Here is a 21,649-nt window from a genome sequence, read left to right as displayed (position 1 = left end):
GATGTAAGAGGCTTCAAGAAACCAGTCAGGAAACTATGATGAAACTCACAGATCAGGAAATGTATGTTTATTCCCATCCCCAGGCTGGAGGGACAAAAGGAGGAGGTAGCTACCAGGATTCATGACTTGGAGTCATTTGGCAGAAGCTGGAACTTGAAAACAAGCTGAACCAGCAGAAGCAGTAGACAAGAAGAGATACAGCCCCTGCATCCACTCAAGGTGAAAGGCAGAGGGAAAAACACCCTGGCTCCTCCCACCAGCCAATTCCCTACCAGTGTTTTCCACTGGCTAAACCCGGTTGAAAACCAGCTACCAAGGGACCTGGAATCTCCAGCTGGTCTAAGGCAGTTTGAGTCTACGGATACTGATGCTCACTCAGGGTCCCGTCTCCTCTCGTCAAGGCAGGGCCATCTCTTCTAGCTACATGGAATCCAGGAGAATTCGAATCTGCCCATTGCTGGGATTCTGGATGAAGTATTTGTAGCCACTGCCTCACTCACTAGAACAAAAAGCGAAAGTCACTCAGTTGTGTCTGACTCTTTGTGACCCCATGGAATTCTCCAGGCCTGGAGTGGATAACCTATCCCTTCTCCAGGGGATCTTCCCAACCCAGGGATAGAACTGGGGTCTCCTGCATTGCAGGTGGATTCTTTACCAACTGAGCCACCAGGGAAGCCCTACTATCACTAGCCAGTGAGAAATTTTGAAAAATTCCTGATTGTGTGCATCAGTTTTCTGGGATAAGTCATATTTTCACTTTTCTGAGACCTAGTCTCTTTAGTTCTGCTCTTCCTGTTTGTCAGTCCCTAGAGCTGTTCACATGGAGAAGGCGATAGCACCCCACTCCAGCACTCTTGCCTGGAAAATCCCATGGGTGGAGGAGCCTGGTAGGCTGCAGTCCATGGGGTCGCTAAGAGTCGAACACAACTGAACGACTTCACTTTCACTTTTCACTTTCATGCATTGGAGAAGGAAATGGCAATCCACTCCAGTGTTCTTGCCTGGAGAATCCCAGGGACGGGGGAGCCTGGTAAACTGCTGTCTATGAGGTCACACAGAGTCAGACTTGACTGAAGCGACTTAGCAGCAGCAGCAGAGCTGTTCACAAACCCAGTGGCTCCCACTTGCAGGCAAATGGTGGCATTGTTTGCCCCACCTCCTTTGACAGCAAGTGTGACCATGTGACTTGTACTGTCCAGTGAAATATAAGTAGAAGCGGTGTGTGCTGCTTCTGGTTGAAGCTTTAGGAACAGGCACATCATTCACAGCTTTTCCATTTTCTGCCTTAGGGACCATAAACATATTAGTCAGAATTGAACATAGGTCCCTGTATTCATTCTTCTTGCTTCTATAACAAATTATCACAAATTAAGTGTCTTAAAACAATACAAACTTATTGTCTTATAATTTTGGAGTTCAGAGTCCAAAATCAATTTCACTGGGCTCATCAGACCTCATTCCTTCTAGAGGCTTCAGGGGAGAATCCATTTCCTTGCTTTTTTTTTTAAAGTGTCTGGAGGCTGCTTGCACTCTGCTTGTGACCCTCCCTCACATCACTCCAACCTCCTCCTTCCACGGTCACATCTCCCACTACTACTGCCTTTGACCTGCTCTCCTCCCTCTTAAAAGGACCATTTTAATAATAATCATAATCCAAGAACATCTTCCCATCTCAATTCCTTACCTTAAACACATCAGCAAAGCACCTTTTGCTATGTAAGGTATATATTCACAGACTCTAGGTTTTAGGACATTGACATCTTTCAGTTCAGTTCAGTTCAGTTCAGTCGCTCAGTCGTGTCCAACTCTTTGTGACCCCATGAATTGCAGCACGCCAGGCCTCCCTGTCCATCACCAACTCCCGAAGTTCACCCAAACTCATGTCCATCGAGTCAGTGATGCCATCCAGCCATCTCATCCTCTGTCATCCCCTTCTCCTCCTGCCCCCAATCCCTCCCAGCATCAGAGTCTTTTCCAATGAGTCAACTCTCCGCACGAGGTGGCCAAAGTACTGGAGTTTCAGCTTCAGCATCATTCCCTCCAAAGAAATCCCAGGGCTGATCTCCTTTAGAATAGACTGGTTGGATCTCCTTAGGAGCCCTTATTCTGTCTACTACAGTTCCTGAGAGGTTCCAATGAGCAGAGCCCCACCTACCAAACTGCATTAGACATGTAATATGAGTGAAAACAAAACTTTCATGGCATTGAGTCACTAAGATTTAGGGGGCTGTTACAGATGCACAATTAAGTCCACATTTATACCCTGTATCTTTTCTGTTTCAGGCTATATTTTGAAAAATAACTTAGAGTTTTTTATTTTATTTTTAATTGGAGGGTAATTGCTTTACATGGTTTTGGGGGCTTCCTGATAGCTCAGATGGTAAAGAATCTGTCTCCAATGCAGAAGACCCAGGTTCAATTCCTGGGTGAGGAAGATTCCCTGGAGAAGGAAATGGCAACCCACTCCAGTATTCTTGCCTGGAGAATCCCATGAACAGAGGAGCCTGGCAGGGGGGCTCATGCGACCATGGGGTCGAAAAGAGTCAGACATGACTGAGTGACTAACTTTTACTTCTTTCATCTTGAATTCTGCCATACATCAACATGAAGCAGCAAAAGAATCACCTCCCACATCATCCTACCCCTCTAGGTTGTCACAGAGCACCAGGTTTGAGCTCCCTGTGTCTTACAGCAAATTCCCACTGGCTATCTATTTTACATACGATAAAGTATATGTTTCAATACTACTCCCAATTCGTCCCACCATTTCCTTCCCCAACTGTGTACACAAATCTGTTCTCTGCATCTCCATTGATGCCCTGCAAATAGGCTCACCAGTAGCATCCTTCTAGATTCCATATATATGAGTTAATATGCAATATTTGTTTTTCTCTTTCCAACTTACTTCTCTCTGTATAATAGGCTCTATGCTCACCCACGTCGTTAGAACTGAATGCATTCCTCAAATGCATTCCTTTTTATGAGTGAGTAGTATTCCATTATATATATGTACCACAACTTCTTCATCCATTCATCTGTCAATGGACATCTAGGTTGCTTCCATGTCCTAGCTATTGTAAACAGTGCTGCAATGAACATTGGGGTACATGTGATTTTTTCAATTATGGTTTCCTCGGGGTATATGCTCAGTACAGGGATTGCTGGGTCATGCTGCTGCTGCTGCTAAGTTGCTTCAGTAGTGTCCGACTCTGTGTGACCCCATAGACGGCCACCCACCAGGCTCCCCCGTCCCTGGGATTCTCCAGGCAAGAACACTGGAGTGGGTTGCCATTTCCTTCTCCAATGCATGAAAGTGAAAAGTGAAAGTGATGTCACTCAGTCTTGTCTGACTCCTAGCAACCCCATGGACTGCAGCCCACCAGGCCTCTCCGTCCATGGGATTTTCCAGGCAAGAGTACTGGGGTGGGTTGCCATTGCATAGGATAGTTTTATTCCTAGGTTTTTAAGGAACCTCCATACTGTTCTTCACAGCAGCTGTGTCAATTTATATTCCCACCAACAGGGCAAAGGATTCCCTTTTCTCCACACCCTCTCTAAGATTTATTGTTTATAGAATTTTTGATGACAGTCATTCTGACCAGTGTGGGGTAATACCTCATCATACTGGTGTTTTATTTTTTTTGGTTGTGCTAGGTCTTCAGTGCTGCTTTGGGTTTTTCTCCAGTTGTAGCGAGCAGGGACTACTCTCTAGCTGCAGTGTGAGGGCTCCCCACTGCTGTGGCTTCTTTTATTGTGGAGCACAGATTCTAGGGCACAGGCTCAGTGGTTGTGGCACATGGGTTAGCTTCTCTGCAGCATGTGGGGTCTTTTCTGGATCAGGAATCAAACCTGTGTCTCCTGCATTGGTAGATGGATTCTTTACCACTGAGCCACCTCATTGTAGTTTTGGTTTGCATTACTTTAATAATAAGAAATGTTGAGCATCTTTTCATGTGTTTATTAGCCATCTGTATGCCTTCTTTGGAAAAATGTCTATTTAGATCTGCCTGCTTTATGATTGGGTTGTTTTTTTTCTGGTATTGAGCTGCATAAGCTGCTTGCATGTTTTGGAGATCAATCCTTTGTCAGTTGTTAAAAATAACTTAAAGTATTAAATATTATATTTTCTGCATAAAGTATACTTTAAAATACTGTATCATTTGTTTTTGTTCTTGAACAAAAGTAACTTTAGTTCTGTAAAGTAGACCTAAAAATGTATATTATACACATTCAACTCCCTAACAAAATTCTTTGCTGAATCAGAAAAATGTTCAGATTCCCTTTGTTTACCAAAACTAACAGGGCAACAACGTTGATTTACTTAGATGCTGAACCAGATGAAAGTAAAAGAGAAAATAAACAGCTCATTGAAAGATTACTAAACATAGTCCTGTTTTTCCTAGAAGTTTGAGGTGGGGAGTAGGGTCCTGACAATTGAAATGAAAACATTTATGTGAATTTCTAAAGTATAATCCCTACCTTAGTTCTTCTATGTCATAAGTCATAAAAAGTAGAGTGGCAAGTGTCTTGCCATCTTGAAGTGCAGAATCCTGGCTGCCTGTCACACACACACACACACCTCTTCGTAGTAAGTCAGATAGACAGATGGGCATGTCAGTTTCAGCCCAAATCAGTCATCTGCAGCTTTTGGGTCATGTCTCTCTAATCAGTAATATGTTTTCGTACATGCTTCCAATATGTATGTATACCTACCCAGCTATTACAAGCATTATAACAAGTGCTGCAAAAAAGAAAATGAAAAGATGATATCAAGATAAAATAAATACTATTTTTAAATGCCTTGATAATCACATGGCATTATACTACATTAGTTAATATTTCAAGACACAATATGCCCTTAAGTAGAAGTTCCTCATTCGGAGAAGGCAATGGCACCCTACTCCAGTACTCTTGCCTGGAAAATCCCATGGACGGGGGAGCCTGGTAGGCTGCAGTCCATAGGGTCGCTAAGATTCGGGCACGACTGAGTGACTTCACTTTCACTTTTCACTTTCATGCATTGGAGAAGGAAATGGCAACCCACTCCAGTGTTCTTTCCTGAAGAATCCCGTGGGCAGCAGAGCCTAGTGGGCTGCTGTCTATGGGGTCACACAGAGTCGGACACGACTGAAGTGATTTAGCAGTAGCAACAGAAGTTCCTCATTAATTATAGTAAATATAAATCAATAGATTGTAAAGTCAAATTGTAAAGCAGCTTCTTGATAATTTTTAATGTTTTTGTCAGAGTTTTTTTCAGATCTGATTTTTTTTCAATTTTTATTATTTTATTTTTTAATTGGAATATAGTTGCTTTACAATGTTGCATTAGTTTCTGCTGTACAATATCATGAATCAGCTATATGTCCATGTATATATAGCCTGCTTCCCACCACCTCCCCCATCCCACCCCTCTGGGTTATCACAGAGCACAAGGCTGAGCTCTCTGGGCTATACAGCAGGTTCCTACTAGCTATCTATTTCACACAAGGTAGTGTATATGAGTCAATCCTACTCTCCCAATTCATCCTACACTCTCCTTTCTCCGCTGTGTCCGAAGTCTGTTCTCTACAACTGTGTCTCTATTCTGCCCTGTAAATCATCAGTACCATGTCTCTAGAATCCTTGTATATACATTAATACTTGATATTTTTTCTCTTCCTGACTAGTTTCACTCTGTATGACAGACTCCAGGTTCATCCACATCAGATTTGATTTGATCCTCATTATTTTTACCTTTTTATGTGAATAGCAAGGGTTTTGTTCTAAGAGTAAAAGTGCCCACTTTGCCATTTATGTTGTTTATTTGCTTGCACTCATGTTCTTGTTTATACCTCATGGTTTCTTTGCAGGAAATCTTTTAAAGTCATGTGTCTATTTTATGAGAGTTAATGTCATTAGAACAGGTAAATATTATCTAAAAACAGTAGTGATCATGCATCTGGGCATACACAAATATGTCATACTGTGCCAAAAGCAAATAAAAGAGTGAGGAAAGCTCCGTCAATCCCTCTGAGTTCTGGAAAGCCCACTCTTTCCTCAGGATGGCTCCCTGTGTGTGATCCCACCGTGACACAGCACCGTCCGACCTTGGGATCAGTGAGGGTGCTGTGGCAATCCGTGTAGTTATTATTATATCACTTCTGAGAGGCATGCACTGGACTTGGTAGAACTCTAATGTAAAAAGCTAAAAGGCAAGTTTCTAAAAAGACTTTTACAAGAGCAATGAATTTAGGTATGTAGCAGAAGATCCATAATCCATTCAATTAACTTGTCTATTATAAAACATCTTACAAAAACACCAAACCCCATAGGGTCTGGATGACTTCCCCCAATCCCCAGTTAGAGGGTTCTTGGCAACTAGGACTAGAAACCGGATCCTCTGAGCCTCAGGCCAACACACTTCTCATTACACTAGGAGATTATGAATGAGTAAATTTAGCAATTTCGTGACTGAATTAAGTCCTGCTGGCCTCTCTTCAACATCATACTGTGTGATGAGATAGAAAGACTCAAGCCAAGTACAAGGAGAAGAAACTGGAAGATAACAGCTCTGGAGATGGGAAATTTTCAGTTCTCTGCAAGATATGAGAGTGAAGAATTTATCTTTCTGCTGTCTCTCTGGCCCCCAATTTCTGTTTGTCTCACTGACAAAGATCTCTATACAGATTAAGGTTCTCCTGAAAAGAGTTCTTCTGTGCCTCCCATATCAGACATTCAAAGACATTATATTCAATGTCTCATTGATTATACTGATATATATTCATTATATTCAAGGACAGACAGCCATAAAGTTGTGATAAAATGATAAAATGCCCCTAGAAATGTGATAAGAAAAAGTTAATTATCTTTCCCTCCTACAATAGTAAAGTCCAGTCAGAGAAGCAATACCACTATGAGTATTATGGGAGAGATTGCTTATTATGGAATTAGATGTTGCACAAATCTGGGGGAAGTTGAGGAAGAAGAGGTCCGGAAGTACAAGAGAAAAGTACCTGGTGCAGGTAGACAAGTTTGATGCTAGGTGAAATCAATGGTGGAGAAGGCTAATGGAGAGGTGTCAGGAAGGAGGCCTCTGTTGGCTCTTTTGGCTTCCACCACAATGAGCTCACAGCAAAACATTTCCTGATGGGTCTGGGGTAACTGCTGGTCAATAGGGCCAGCATTTGGGAAGAAGAGCTGGACTAAAACTCACCAGCACCTTGGCAACTGCCCCTAACTCCCTCCACCAACCTTCAAATGGCTGCTGCTTCATTTCTGCCTCTTAAAGATCACATTTCTCTCATGGGCTGCCTGGTGCTGCCTCTGAGGATGCGGGGCTATCTCCCTGCAAGGCTGCTGCTTTATGTGGGGGATACTCTGGTTTGGAGCAGACCTGGATCACTGAGGACGTGGAGGTGAGGCAGCAAGGTGCCCCCTGCAGCTCTTCTTTTCAGCCTTTTCCTGGAGCCTCCAGAAAGGCATGCAGCTCTGCTGACACCTTGACTTTAGCTGACGGCTATGGTCTGTGTGTTTGTGTCCCCCTAAACTTCCTATGTTGAGGTCTTAACCTGCAATACAATGGTGGGTCCTTGGAGAGTTGATGAGTTTATCAAAGTGGAGCCCACATGAATGGGATAAGGGCCCTTATAAAAGAAAACCCTGCAGAGCTCCCTAGCCCCTTCTACCAGTGACAATACAAGGAAAAGTCTGCAACCCAGAGGTGAGCCCTCACCCCATCATGCTGGTATTTTGATCTCAGACTTCCAGCCTCCACACTATGACAAATAAATTTCTGTTGTTTATAAGCTACACAGTCTGTGGTTTTTGTAATAGCAGCACAAAGGGACTGAGAAACTCTCCTGGTGGCCCACTGCCAATGACTCACTGATTTGAGGGTATAAAAGGCCAGCCCGCTGGTCTCAAGGGGGATCACTCTGTACTGCAATCATGCTCCAGAGCTCCCCAAGGGCCAGTCCACACCAGCTGAGGCCTCGTCCTTGCTTAGCTCCTTCATCTGCTCTCTTCTGCTTTTCTCTCTACCTTTTTCCTGAGAGCACAGCCTTAATAAATCATAGGTACCAAGGAGATCCAACCAGTCTATTCTAAAGGAGATCAGTCCTGGGTGTTCTTTGGAAGGACTGATGCTAAAGCTGAAACTCCAATACTTTGGCCACCTCATGCAAAGAGTTGACTCATTGGAAAAGACTCTGATGCTGGGAGGGATTGGGGGCAGGAGGAGAAGGGGACGACAGAGAATGAGATGGCTGGATGGCATTACCGACTCAATGGACATGAGTTTGAGTGGACTCTGGGAGTTGGTGATGGACAGGGAGGCCTGGTGTGCTGCAATTCACGGGGTCACAAAGAGTCGGACACGACTGAGCAACTGAACTGAACTGAACCTAAATTTCCATTTTAGGCTCTTCTTTGAAGGAACCCGAAGGGCTTCCCTGGTGGCTCAGCTGGCAAAGAATCCACCTGCCATGTGGGAGACCTGGGTTCGATCCCTGGATTGGGAAGATCCCCTGGAGAAGGGAACAGTTACCCACTCCAGTATTCTGGCCTGGAGAATTCCATGGACTGTACAGTCCATGGGGTCACAGAGTCAGACACAACTGGGTGAATTACACTTGGAGTCCCAATGCATCACCCCTCTCTACTGCACTTTGCTCTTCAGTCACATGGCCCACTTGCAGTTCTTGGGCATTGGTTCATGATAAACTTTCCAAAGTTTTATGAAAGCCATTTTACAGATGAGGAAACTGAGGCACATGGAGGTGAAGGTCATATGGCTCGAAAGTGATGGAGTTCTGACCCCAGGTTGTTTGACCCTAGACACTGTGCCACTGTATTCCATTTATTTACATTATTTAATTATTTCCTTTATTTACTTGTTTACTTTGGTTATTGTGTGTCTCTTCTACTAAAATACAAGCTCCTTGAGGATACACATTTGTGTGTATTCAGTCCACTGCTGTATCCCTTAGCACCTAAAGAAGTCCAGACATCATACTAGGCCCTCAAGTATTTATTAAACTGCATAGTTTCTGTGACTTTAAGCCCTTCTTTCTGGATTCAAGGGGGAAACAAATTGCAATAAGGGTAGATTGATTATTCAAATTTCAGCCAACATCCATATCATGCAATAAATGCTTCTTCTTTCCCATCTCGATTCAGCTCTGTAATAAATTGAATGCAATATATTTAAGTTATGTGGTGATTGTTTAAGTATTTGGCTTCCATTTGAGAACTGTGAGTGCCATGTAGCTGTGTAATTGTTGGCTAAAATAATGATCTCTGGCATCTTGAATGCCAGAATTTGCAATCATGTCATTAAGACCTTAACAGAGACATCAAGGCTGGGAGAAGACCTGCATGAGTCTAAGTGGAAAGTTCATGGCCAAAGTCATCTGTTAGGACCATCTAGTACTCTCATTGGGACTTAAAGTGAAAGTGTCAGTTGCTCAGTCCTGTCTGACTCATCCAAGTTCTGAACTATTTTAGAAATATAGTTCAATAATAAGACACAAAGAAATAAAAATATCAGGCTTGCTACTATGAAGGCTGATACTGCAGAATGTGGCTTTGACCTAAAGCCAAATGTTTTCATAATGCTAGACCCCTGAACTAGACAAACTTACCCATAGTGACTACAGAACCCCCAAGGCAGGGTCTTGGTCCTCGAAACTGATAGCATGAAAGAACAGAGCAGGACACACATTCTCCACAGGGACACCAGCTCCCAAGAGGAGTCCAGGGAATGGCTAGCAACCCTGTCTGCAGTTCAGTCCAGTTCAGTTGCTCAGTCGTGTCCGACTTTTTGCCACCCCATGAATCGCAGCACGCCAGGCCTCCCTGTCTATCACCAACTCCTGGAGTTCACCCAGACTCACATCCATCCAGTCAGTGATGCCATCCAGCCATCTCGTCCTCTGTCATCCCCTTCTCCTCCTGCCCCCAATCCCTCCCAGCATCAGAGTCTTTTCCAATGAGTCAACTCTTCCCATGAGGTGGCCAAAGTACTGGAGTTTCAGCTTCAGCATCATTCCCTCCAAAGAAATCCCAGTGCTGATCTCCTTCAGAATGGACTGGTTGGATCTCCTTGCAGTCCAAGGGACTCTCAAGAGTCTTCTCCAACACCACAGTTCAAAAGCATCAATTCTTCAGTGCTCAGCTTTCTTCACAGTCCAACTCTCACATCCATACCTGACCACTGGAAAAACCATAGCCTTGACTAGACGGACCTTTGTTGGTAAAGTAATGTCTCTGCTTTTGAATATGCTGTCTAGGTTGGTCCTCATTCTCCTTCTAAATTCACCTGTTAGACAAACCGCTGTACCTCCCCAAGAGCAGAGCAAGGATAGTGCAGAGAGATGCCAGGAGTGCCTCCTGATGGATTTCCCTTCAATAAAAGGAAACATTGAGTGAGGAATGATATTGACCTTGCCACAGTACCACCCGTGGGCAATTGGACGACTCTTGGAGGAATTTGGATTACGTTTTTGCTTTATGAATTTGGTGAAACAGAGTATGTAACCATTAGCCTCTTACAGTTAACATTTTGCTTCTTAGTTTCCATAGCTGAAACTAGATTAAACCATAGAATTTTGCAGCCAAAAGTGAAACTTCAGAGATCATCTGGTCCAGTGCTGTCCTTTTTACAGCTAATGAAGCTGAGGCCCAGAAGGTGGGATGTTTTGTCCTATAACAAAAATGTATGCAGGTCCCCTAGAGCCAGAGTGGGACTCTCTGTTCTCTTTCTTAGTCCAAAGCCTTTATCCAATGACTTATCATCAAATTGTCCCTAGTGCCAAGGAGAGGAAAGAGAACCTCCCCCCCAATAATAAGAAACAAAAACATAATATATAGTTCAATTTCACAGTCAAGATTATGAGATGGTAGTAAGATGAGGTGTTCAAGGTGAAGACAGAAATCATTTACACTAAATGATGTAAAATGATGGCCTCATCCCCTCACTGTCCCTTTCATGATGTGATACCTTGCACTGAAATTTCCCATCTATTCCTGTGCATGGCGCTGTGCTTACCTGAGACTCTCTGTTCAGGAAGATTTTGCTTTTTACTTTCATTAAATTCAGAAGAACTAGGTAGGTGTTTAATATGAATATAAACTCCAGTATCCTAAGGTCGTCTGTTTTAAATTTTCATACACAGCTCAAACCTCCTGGGCATTGTTATTCAAAAATCCGACATTACTATGAATCATATGAGCTTTTTCTCAATAAATGGTAAAAGAAATGAGAGCTATCTTCAGAAACCTGGAGGAGAGGAAAATCTTATTTCAAGATTCTTTCACTTCCTTTAATATAATATGTATGTATTAAGGCTGTAAAGTGGTTCTCAGATATAAAGATCATAAATCATCATATTTGAAAATAGAAGTAAAAAATGTGTTCATTATTATAACTATATAGTATAAGGATGATGATTTAAAATTTTTATATGCTCATGATTACTGCTGAAGGCATCCCATTATTTGCTTATCCCAGTACTTTTCAATATGAAAAGCTTGTGCTCTATTTTAAATTATATAAAGTTTAGATAGGTGCAGAAGCTGTCTATAGGGAAATGTCACTGTTTTAAAATGTCTTATTGAGACTCTTTGCCCATGTAACATAACAAACAGCAACCTTGAACCATAAATTATCGGTTAGAGGTACATATGGGCCATGGTGTTCGGAGATGCAGATGCTTTGGTGTGCACTTTGGGTTCTCTAAGTAGGTCAGGCGACTGCAGAGGTTGTTATAGTTTGCAGCATGATGGCAATTTGGTTGCTAAGGGAGTAAAAACCTTACCTGATGAGCTACAGTCTCTCCCAGCAAATTCAGGTCACTGTATTACGGAAATACACTGAGGTTTCCTTTTTTTTTTTTTTTGTACTACATAAAAATTATTGCAACCAGGTATCTATAACAGAGAAAAATAGTCCACTGGCTAGGCAATCCTGAATTGTATAGGGTATTGCCTTATGTTCAGAAAGTTTGTCTAAAATGGGTGATGATTTGAAAAGATACAGAGAAACGTGTGTGTGTGTGTGTGTGTGAGTGTGTTGGTTTTTTGTTTTTTAAGGAAGCAGCTATGTCAATGGAGAAGGAAATGGCAACCCACTCCAGTGTTCTTGCCTGGAGAACCCCATGGACGGAGAAGCCTGGTAGGCTGTAGCCCATGGGGTCACACAGAGTCGGACACGACTGAAGCGACTTAGCAGCAGCAGCAGCAGCAGCAGCTATGTCAAAGAGTGTTTTTTATTTTTGGTTTTTGTTTATTTGTTTTTCTCGAGGAGTCTAGCTTTAGTCCAGATTTTCACCCTTTGTAGACTTAGGATGTGTTTGGGGACCTTTCTCCATCAGGAAAAAGAAACCATCTTGTAGAGTTAAACTTATAAAAAGTCAGGCTAGAATGCCACCTAACCATTTAATAAGTAATTTTCAATTCTAACTGCTAGACTCCAGAGAACTGTGTTCCCAATTCTCAAAGCAGGAATTTTGATGTTTTATTCACCTGTGTATCTCCAGAACCTAGAACTGGGCTTGACACCTAGTAAGCACTCAATAAATATTGGTTGGATGAAGAATAAATCATTGATTCTAAATTTCAATCCAGTTTTTAACCTGTCAGCATATCAGTTATCTCAAGGGAAACAGGCATGAAAGATCCTTGAGTGTTGTGGTAAGTTATGAGACATCTCATGTGAAGTATGTTAGCAAGGTATTTGTCATTCAGTGTCAGGAGATGTTAAATTATTCATGTGTATATTTCAAATAAAGTTTTGCTTTTATGAAATTATGATATAGTAACATCATAACAATGTTCTCATTTCTGAGGCTGAAAGTTTGATAATGCAGACCTTATCAAATAAATAATTTTCATAATTTCTCATAATTGTAAACTTTAACCTAGCCCTTTAGGACTTTCTCTGATACACATCCATTTAATCTTGAACTATCAGCTTACTCTGAAACCTAAGATAAATGTGCTGTTGAAACACCTTGCAAAGTCCTCACAGTGCCTAAAGTTCAAAGGCTCTGTTTATATTAGAAGAAAGATAATAAAAAGTTATTCAGTTCAGTTCAGTCGCTCAGTCGTGTCCAATTCTTTGTGACCCCATGAATGGCAGCACGCCAGGCCTCCCTATCCATCACCAACCCCCGGACTTCATTGAGACTCACGTCCATCGAGTCAGTGATGCCATCCAGCCATCTCATCCTCTGTCGTCCCCTTCTCCTCCTGCCCCCAATCCCTCCCAGCATCAGAGTCTTTTCCAATGAGTCAACTCTTTGCATGAGGTGGCCAAAGTACTGGAATTTCAGCTTTAGCATCATTCCCTCCAAAGAAATCCCAGTGCTGATCTCCTTCAGAATGGACTGGTTGGATCTCCTTGCAGTCCAAGGGACTCTCAAGAGTCTTCTCTAATACCACACAGTTCAAAAGCATCAATTCTTTGGCACTCAGCCTTCTTCACAGTCCAACTCTCACATCCATACATGACCACTGGAAAAACCATAGCCTTGACTAGACGGACTTTTGTTGGCAAAGTGATGTCTCTGCTTTTGATTATGCTATCTAGGTTGGTCATAACTTTCCTTCCAAGCAGTAAGCGTCTTTTAATTTCATGGCTGCACTCACCATCTGTAGTGCTTTTGGAGCCCAAAAAATAAAGTCTGGCACTGTTTCCACTATTTCCCCATCTATTTCCCATGAAGTGATGGGACCAGATGCCATGATCTTCATTTTCTGAATGTTGAGCTTTAAGCCAACTTTTTCACTCTCCTCTTTCACTTTCATCAAGAGGCGTTTTAGTCCCTCTTCACTTTCTGCCATATGGGTGGTGTCATCTGCATTATTTGAGGTTATTGCTATTTCTCCCGAAAATCTTGATTCCAGCCTGTGCTTCTTCCAGTCCAGCGTTTCTCATGATGTACTCTGCATATAAGTTAAATAAGCAGGGTGACAATATACAGCCTTGACGTACTCCTTTTCCTATTTGGAACCAGTCTGTTGGTCCATGTCCAGTTCTAACTGTTGCTTCCTGACCTGCATACAGATTTCTCAAGAGGCAGATCAGGTGGTCTGGTATTCCCATCTCTTTCAAAATTTTCCACAGTTTATTGTGATCCACACAAAGGCTTTGGCATAGTCAATAAAGCAGAAATAGATGTTTTTCTGGAACTCTCTTGCTTTTTCCATGATCCAGCGGATGTTGGCAATTTGATCTCTGGTTCCTCTGCCTTTTCTAAAACCAGCTTGAACATCAGGAAGTTCACAGTTCACGTATTGTTGAAGCCTGACTTGGAGAATTTTGAGCATTACTTTACTCACATGTGAGATGAGTGCAATTGTGTGGTAGTTTGAGCATTCTTTGGCATTGCCTTTCTTTGGGATCGGAATGAAAACTGACCCTTTCCAGTCCTGTGGCCACTGCTGAGTTTCAGATCAGATCAGATCAGATTAGTCGCTCAGTCATGTCCTACTCTTTGCGACCCCAAAAAGCCAAAATTGACATGAAACACTGAAAACTAAAGCCATTTGGAGTATTAATTGAGGGACAGCATTTATCTAAACTGAAAATCTGAAAATATAGTTACAAAATCATATTTATTGTCTTTCTATTCTGTTAATGACAGAGACCAACTGTAGTCCTAAATCATCATGTGTCAGATTTGCTTGAAGGGATGTATTTATAAAGGCATCTTATACTGTGTGTTAGATACAGATATGTATAGATATATATCTCCTGGCTTCCTTGTTGGCTCAGTGGTAAAGAATCTGCCTCCCAATGCAGGAAACATGGGTTCAGTCCCTGGGTTGAGAAGATCCCCTAGAGGAGGAAATTGCAACCCACTCCAGTATTCTTGCCTGGGTAATCCCATAGATAGAGGAGCCTGGAGGGCTACAATCCATGGGGTCGCAAAGAGTCAGATACGACTTAGTGACTAAACAACAAACAAATATATCTCCTACTGGTTAGGAGAAAGGGACAGAGGTTATGAGGAATTGGCCTATGTAATTATGGAGGCTGAGAAGACCCATGGTCTACATCTGCAAGCTGGAGACACAGGAAAGCTGGGTCAAGAGCTTGAGAATCAGAGGGGCTGATGGTGTAAATTTCAATCCAAGGTTCAAAGAGAATGAGATGAGGAGTCCCAGCTCTATCAGTGAGGCAGCGAAAAACAGAGCAAGTTAGACCTTTCTCCACCTTTTTGTTCTGTTCAGGCCCTCAACAGATTGGATGATGCCCGCCCTCATTGTGGAGGACAATTTACTGAGTCTACCGACTCAAAGGCTAATCTTATCCACAAACATCCTGGATCAGATAATTGATACAATCAGAATTATTTTTTTCATTTTTATTTGTTTATTTTTGGCTGCTCTGGGTCTTCGTCGCTGCTCAGGGCTTTCTCTGGTTGCAGAACACGGGCTCTAGCGTGTGGGCTCGGTAGTTGTGGCACGCGAGCTGAGTTGCCTCATGGCATATGGAATATTCCCAGACGAGGGATTGAACCAGGGTCCCCTGCACTGGCAGACAGATTCGCAACCACTGGACCATCAGAGAAGTCCACTTTTAGTATGGGCATCTGCAGGTAGTCAAGTTGACACATAAAGATAGTCATCACATATTATTTTCACTAATTTTTTTAAAGAAAAGATGAATTCGAATTCTAGCATCTCTAATAAAGAAGTATTCCTGTCAGAAGATTCTACTTCTGGTAGTATCTTTGCTTATCTATTATTTAATTACACTTAAAACTTAGGGTTTTTTAATAGGACACTAACCCCAAAGCCTTATTATAACCAATGAGAAAAAAAAATGTTGTTAGGTCTCACCACTGTTCACCAATCCCTAAAACAATGGTTGGGACATTTCTCAATATACTGTAAGGAAGAACTCAGAGATGGGTCCCTAGGAATATAGGCCTCCCACAGCTACTAAAAACATATCAAAAATTTCAAGAAGCTGTGCTGATTATATCAGTTTTTGCCAACACAAAAGTATGTGTTGATACTTTTTCTATCAAAGATCTTCTAGAATCATACTCCTTAATAACAAAAACAATAATAAAAATAAGAGCTAACACTTACGTAGCAGTTTACTTTGTGCCAAGAACTGTTTTAATGAGCTTATATATACTAACTCATTTAATCTCATAATTACCTTCTGTAATAGATTCACTAATACTACACCTATATTACAGCTGGGAAGCAGGCACAGAGAGAAACATCCAAATTCACACACTTACTAAATGCAAAACATACCCCAGACTCCATGTACTTTCCCTACCTAGGTATTCGTGTACCATATCTATACATGTACAGTGAAGCAGACTTTCAAGTTAACTGGATCATGTAATAAGGAAGATCTAACGTGAGATATAACTCAGTTCTTCCAGATTTTATTCTTTTATATTCATATTTTTTTATGCTGTACATCATGGCCTTTGACCCCTAAATACTTCAGTATGCAGCTCACAAATATAAGGACATCCTATGTAACCAAAATGAATTCTTTTTACTCCCAACAAGCCACAATATTAATCCTAACATTAAAACTTAATGAGCTTTAATATCATTTATGACCCAAGTCTTATTCCAATTTTCACAATTATTCTCCCAATAGATGTTCAAAACAGTTCAAACTAGAATGTAATCTAGGACCATAGGCTGCACTTGTGGTTGGGTCCCAATTTCTTTTCCTCCATAACATCCTTGGTTTCTATGGTGCTGACTTGCTGAGAGTCGAAAGCAGTTGTCCACTGGAATATCTCACCTTTCAAGATTTGCCTGAATTCTTTGTCATACTGTTTAGCCTGTTCTTGCTTTTCCATTTATTTTCTTTCTTGTAAATGCTTTTCTGATACTTAGAAGGGCAAGAAAATAAATCAAGTCTGCAGGTTATTAAAGCAACCTAGAAAGAAGTTTCTGAAGACTGAAGCTGAAGAGGGGAATGAGCAGACACTAAAGGAATATATATATATTTTTTATTATCTTTAGATTTAATTCGTTTGAGTAATTCTTGAGTGAATGACTGCCAGTAACTGAGAATAGAACAGCCTAAACAACTTTCATTCTGAACAAAGACCAGGAAATGTAGGTACAAGGCAGCTTTGTGAAATGAAGGGCAGTATACCAAGTAGCAGTTGGGTGTTTTGCCTATTAACAAGCTTTACCATATTAGGTGGGGCTTTGTGATACAAGTTCTGACTGGAGACTCCAATCTTTCCAGGGTCCAAGTGTTAAGCAGCCAGGCTTAGCTGCCTGGGCAACCAACAAATATAAGACTGAGAGTTATAAACTCAACTTGTTGCTTACTTGCAGCCACGAAAGTCTTTTGAATCTTTCTTCAAAGACAACTTATTTGAATGTGCTTTAAAAGCTCAGGAAATTGCCTTGGAAAATCTTTATTTAAAGCTGGTAAACAAAAACTACCCTTTCTATAGTATCATTCAAATAGACTGGATCCATTTCAAGATGCTTCCTGTATCATTCACTTACCAAACACACTCAGGCCTGCTTTGGCAAGGATCATGAACACACTGCATGTGTGAATTTTAGCTCATTTCACCACGGTTCAGAAAGAGCCACGTTCTTATGTCTCTAGATAAAATTACAATTGTTAGGTGCACCCTGCCACTCAGGAAATTCAAACTTGTGAATTTGATGGGGGCAGAGAGGGGAGGTACCTTCTCCTAGGGTCAAGAGGAGGGCTCTGGGACTCTGGCACAGCCCAGAGCATTTTAGACTGTCCTCTGATCCCCTATGGTGTCGTGGAGATGGTCAATGTCAAAATCCACACAATCCCTTGAAATCTGTGGCCCCAACCCAGCACCACAACTTATGAAGCTGAATGTTCAATGAACCTCCCTCCTCGGGGCACACTGGAGCTCTTTTGCCATGAGGTCCTTTCACAGACCAGATCTAGAAAGAGGGAGAGAAGTGTTGCCCTCCACTCCTCCAGGTTCCACACATTTCTGTTTCCTCTCCAGTCCCTCCAGAAACTCAAAATCTTCCCTCTAGGATCAGTCCGCTTCTTCCTCTCTCAGCTAGGGCTCTTTTTTCCTACAACGAAATTTTACAAAGGAATGATGTTCTAGATGCCTGCTTCATGCTTTTTTAAATGAACTCTCCCTTTTTACTTCTGATGCAAAAGACATCAACAAACCTGGAGTTGTCACAGCAACAACAGAAAATAAGTGAACAACCTTTGGCACATACCAGTCAAACAGGCCTCAAGTTTGGCCCACAAGAATTAAACAATCTTGGTTATTCTTTAGCTGTTACTACTAACAAACACTTGTAGCTGGACTTGTCCTTCACAAAGCAAATTACTCTCTGACCCATAAACTATACCCAGCACCTGGCTTTCTTTTCCCCCTACACTCTTGTAGCATTCTCCATCTCAAAAAAGAAGGTCACAGGCGGATAACTTCAGAACACAAGACCCAGTTACTGAGTTGCCTGATGCCAGCTGTGGCCATTTTGAAACTCTGCAAGAGGAAAAAAAAAGCAAAACCTTCAAGAGGATATTAAACCTCTCCCTATTCTCAAGAAAGGGGGACACAGTTCTTGAGACACTAGCCTGCTGTGTTTCTCTTTTGCCTGGCAAAAATAATAAAGCTCCTCTTTTCCATTTCCTCTAAACTCTGTCTCCGTATTTCTCTTTGGCATTGGTGGACAGGGAGCCAAAATTTTGGCCAGAGTTAAGGCCAGCCTTGAGGATTTTCTTGCTATGGGGAGGTCCCACTATTTGCTCAAGCTGCTGAACGAGTATGGAACAAAATTAATATCTTAAGGTGGTTTTACTGCCACAGACATGAAGGTGAGAAAGACAGTCCCTGCCTCCAGGGATCTCACATCTTCGAGGCAAATAAAGAGGTCATTCAAGAATAGCACACAGGAAGGATTGCTGCACAAGAGGCTAGGGAGGGTTTTTCTGAAGGAGATGGGCGTAAACACAAACTGCTTGCTCTACCTATGTGTCAGATACCATGCCAAGCCATTATTTATATTAATATAACTATAGTCTATAGGCATACAGTGGGGCTATAACTGAATCCAGGCAATCTAGCTCGAGTCCAAGTACTAAATTCATAGGCTCTGAACTCTGGGTGATAATAATGTGTCAACACAGGTTCACCCGTTACAACCAACACACCATTCTTTTGGGGCAGGTTGATAAGTGGAAAGATGTAAAGGAGTGGAGGTGAGGGGAGATCTTTGTACCTTCCTCTTCATTTTGCTGTGAATCTAAAACTGCTCTAAAAAAGAAAGTCTAGTTTTTCAAAACACGTCAGCTTTACCCAAACTTCTATCAATTAGATTTTGATTAATTAGCCTCTCTTCTGAAGTAGAATTATGCCCTGCAAGGAGCAAAATCCATTCTTGTGTTTATACCCTGTTGTATTTTTCACTATAAAATCAAATTGCTTTTCTGAATCTACCTGCAATGTAGGAGACCTGGGTTTGATCTCTGGGTTGGGAAGATCCCCTGGAGAAGGGAATGGCAACCCACTCCAGTATTCTTGCCTGGAGAACTCTGTGGACAGAGGAGCCTGGTGGGCTATTGTCCATGGAGTCACAAAGCATCAGACATGACTGAGTGACTAACACACATACACACACAAAACACTGCTACCCCTACTCCAGCCACACTGGGGGGCCCTTCTAGAGAGAGGCTCAGATCAGACACCAAGACACAAAGATGACAGCGCCCTCTTAGAGAGAGGTCAAAATATCTGCCACAAGATATGATTGTCCTCTGCCTGACTGCATATTCTCTCTGCTACAGCAGGAGCATTCTGGATTTTGCATTTAAAGGGCTCTGCACATTGTAGGCTGTGGGAAGCAGCTCTGGAATATTAAAGTACTAAATTAACTTTCAGGATGTCAATCATGGGCATTCATGAGCAAAATAAAGGATAGGCCTGTCTCAGGAAGACTGGAGACACGACCAAATTGATGTACACTCATCTTCATATTTCAGATTTTCCCCATTTGGGCCAAAATTATGATCCTTGGGTCTGACTTTGCTTCTTGCTGAGTCTGGCAGCCTGAGCATCAAGTCTAAACAAAACTAAAACAGCAGGGCTCTGGGTTGATGGCCCAAAAGCTCATGCTGAGAGCCTGGCAACACGCCTATCCTGACAGCCATGCGGGTTCACAAAGGAGAAGAGAACCCGTGCTCCATCTTCGCATGATGCTTTCTGCCAACTGCTCAGCTTTTGTGAGACTTGACATTATTTATTCCTCAGAGAGGGAATGAGTGACTCAACGAGATCTTGTGATTCACAGAAGTAGGCAGCTGGCAAGTGGGGAGCTGGCACAAGAAAAAGGAAGGCCGGAAGGTGAGGGTTGCTCTGGCCACTCCAAGGTCATTCAAGATGCCCATCCCACCATCCCCCCCGCCGCCCCCCTCCCGCCACACACACACACACACACAAGGAAACTTCCCCACCAGATCCCAGTCAGAGTCCCTTTTAACCAGCAGGGAAGAGGTGGTTGTGATTGAGCCCAGAGGTGGTTGTGAGTGCCTCCCTAAGGCACTTATAGAGATTCCCACCAGGATTTTGTTTTCTATGCATCCCCTACCCTGCCCTCCCAACTAGGGCCTGCTCTTCAGTCAGTCTCATGGCAGGCTGCTCCTTCTCCCTACCTTGCTGCCTAAGTTTCCGTACCTGTCTCTAGTTTTGCATCCGTTTTTGTGTCTTTTCTGCCCACTGAGGCTAGTGGAGACATATTTATTCTAGAGGTTCAGAGCATGAGTCTGGAGCCAAGCCACTAAGGTTTGAATCTTGGCTGTGCCTGTTCCCAGCTATGACCTTGGCTGTGTTAGTGAACTTCTCTTGGCCTCATTTTTCTTACATGTAAAGCTGGAATAATAATACCAATTTCTCAGATTTTTTAAAAGGCCCTGCAACCATCTGGGGAAGAAAAAAGGAGAAAAAGAGACTGTGAGTCTCTTGAAATAAAGGACCAGATATTATTCATTTTTTTAATTCCATGCCTCATTAAACTCACTTACTCATTCTTGAGTTCATACTGTGTTCCATTTACTGAGCAAGATCAGTCCCTGCCCTCAAGGAGCTCACAGTCAAGAGGAGTGACCATGAACGACATCAGTGGTTGTAACATAATGTGATGACAGCTGAGAGACAGTTCTGAAATGTACAGCTCTCAGTCCTGGGTTCAAATGCTGGTCCTGTCACTTCCTGGCTAAGTTATTAGCATCTCTGTCGGGTGACTGCTGTGCGGATGGTTAAAAGGTGAAAAGAGACCAGAAGAACACGTGGCACATCGTGTTTAATACATGTTAGTTATAACTGTTAAACCTGTATACACATACGTGCGTAACAAACACGTATATATGCACACACATATACACAATAGGTATCCACTGCAAAGCGCAATGGGAACCCAGGAGCTGGGAAAGCAAGCTTGAGTCTGGCCAAGCTGTCAAGAAGTGATCCCTAGGCATAGTCTTTAAGAATGAGTGAGACAATCAGCAAAACTAAAAGATAACCTGCTGAATGAGAGAAAATATTTGCTGATAAGGTTTAATATGCAAAATATATAAACAGCTCACATAACTCAACATCTAACAAGCAAACAAGCTGAGTAAAAAATGGGCAGAAGACCCAAATAGAGATTTTTCCAA

Source organism: Bos javanicus, chromosome 6, assembly GCF_032452875.1.
Source record: "Bos javanicus breed banteng chromosome 6, ARS-OSU_banteng_1.0, whole genome shotgun sequence".
In the NCBI taxonomy this organism is placed as follows: Eukaryota; Metazoa; Chordata; class Mammalia; order Artiodactyla; family Bovidae; genus Bos; species Bos javanicus.
The sequence above is the reverse complement of the archived record's forward strand: the minus strand, read 5'-3'. Positions refer to the sequence as shown.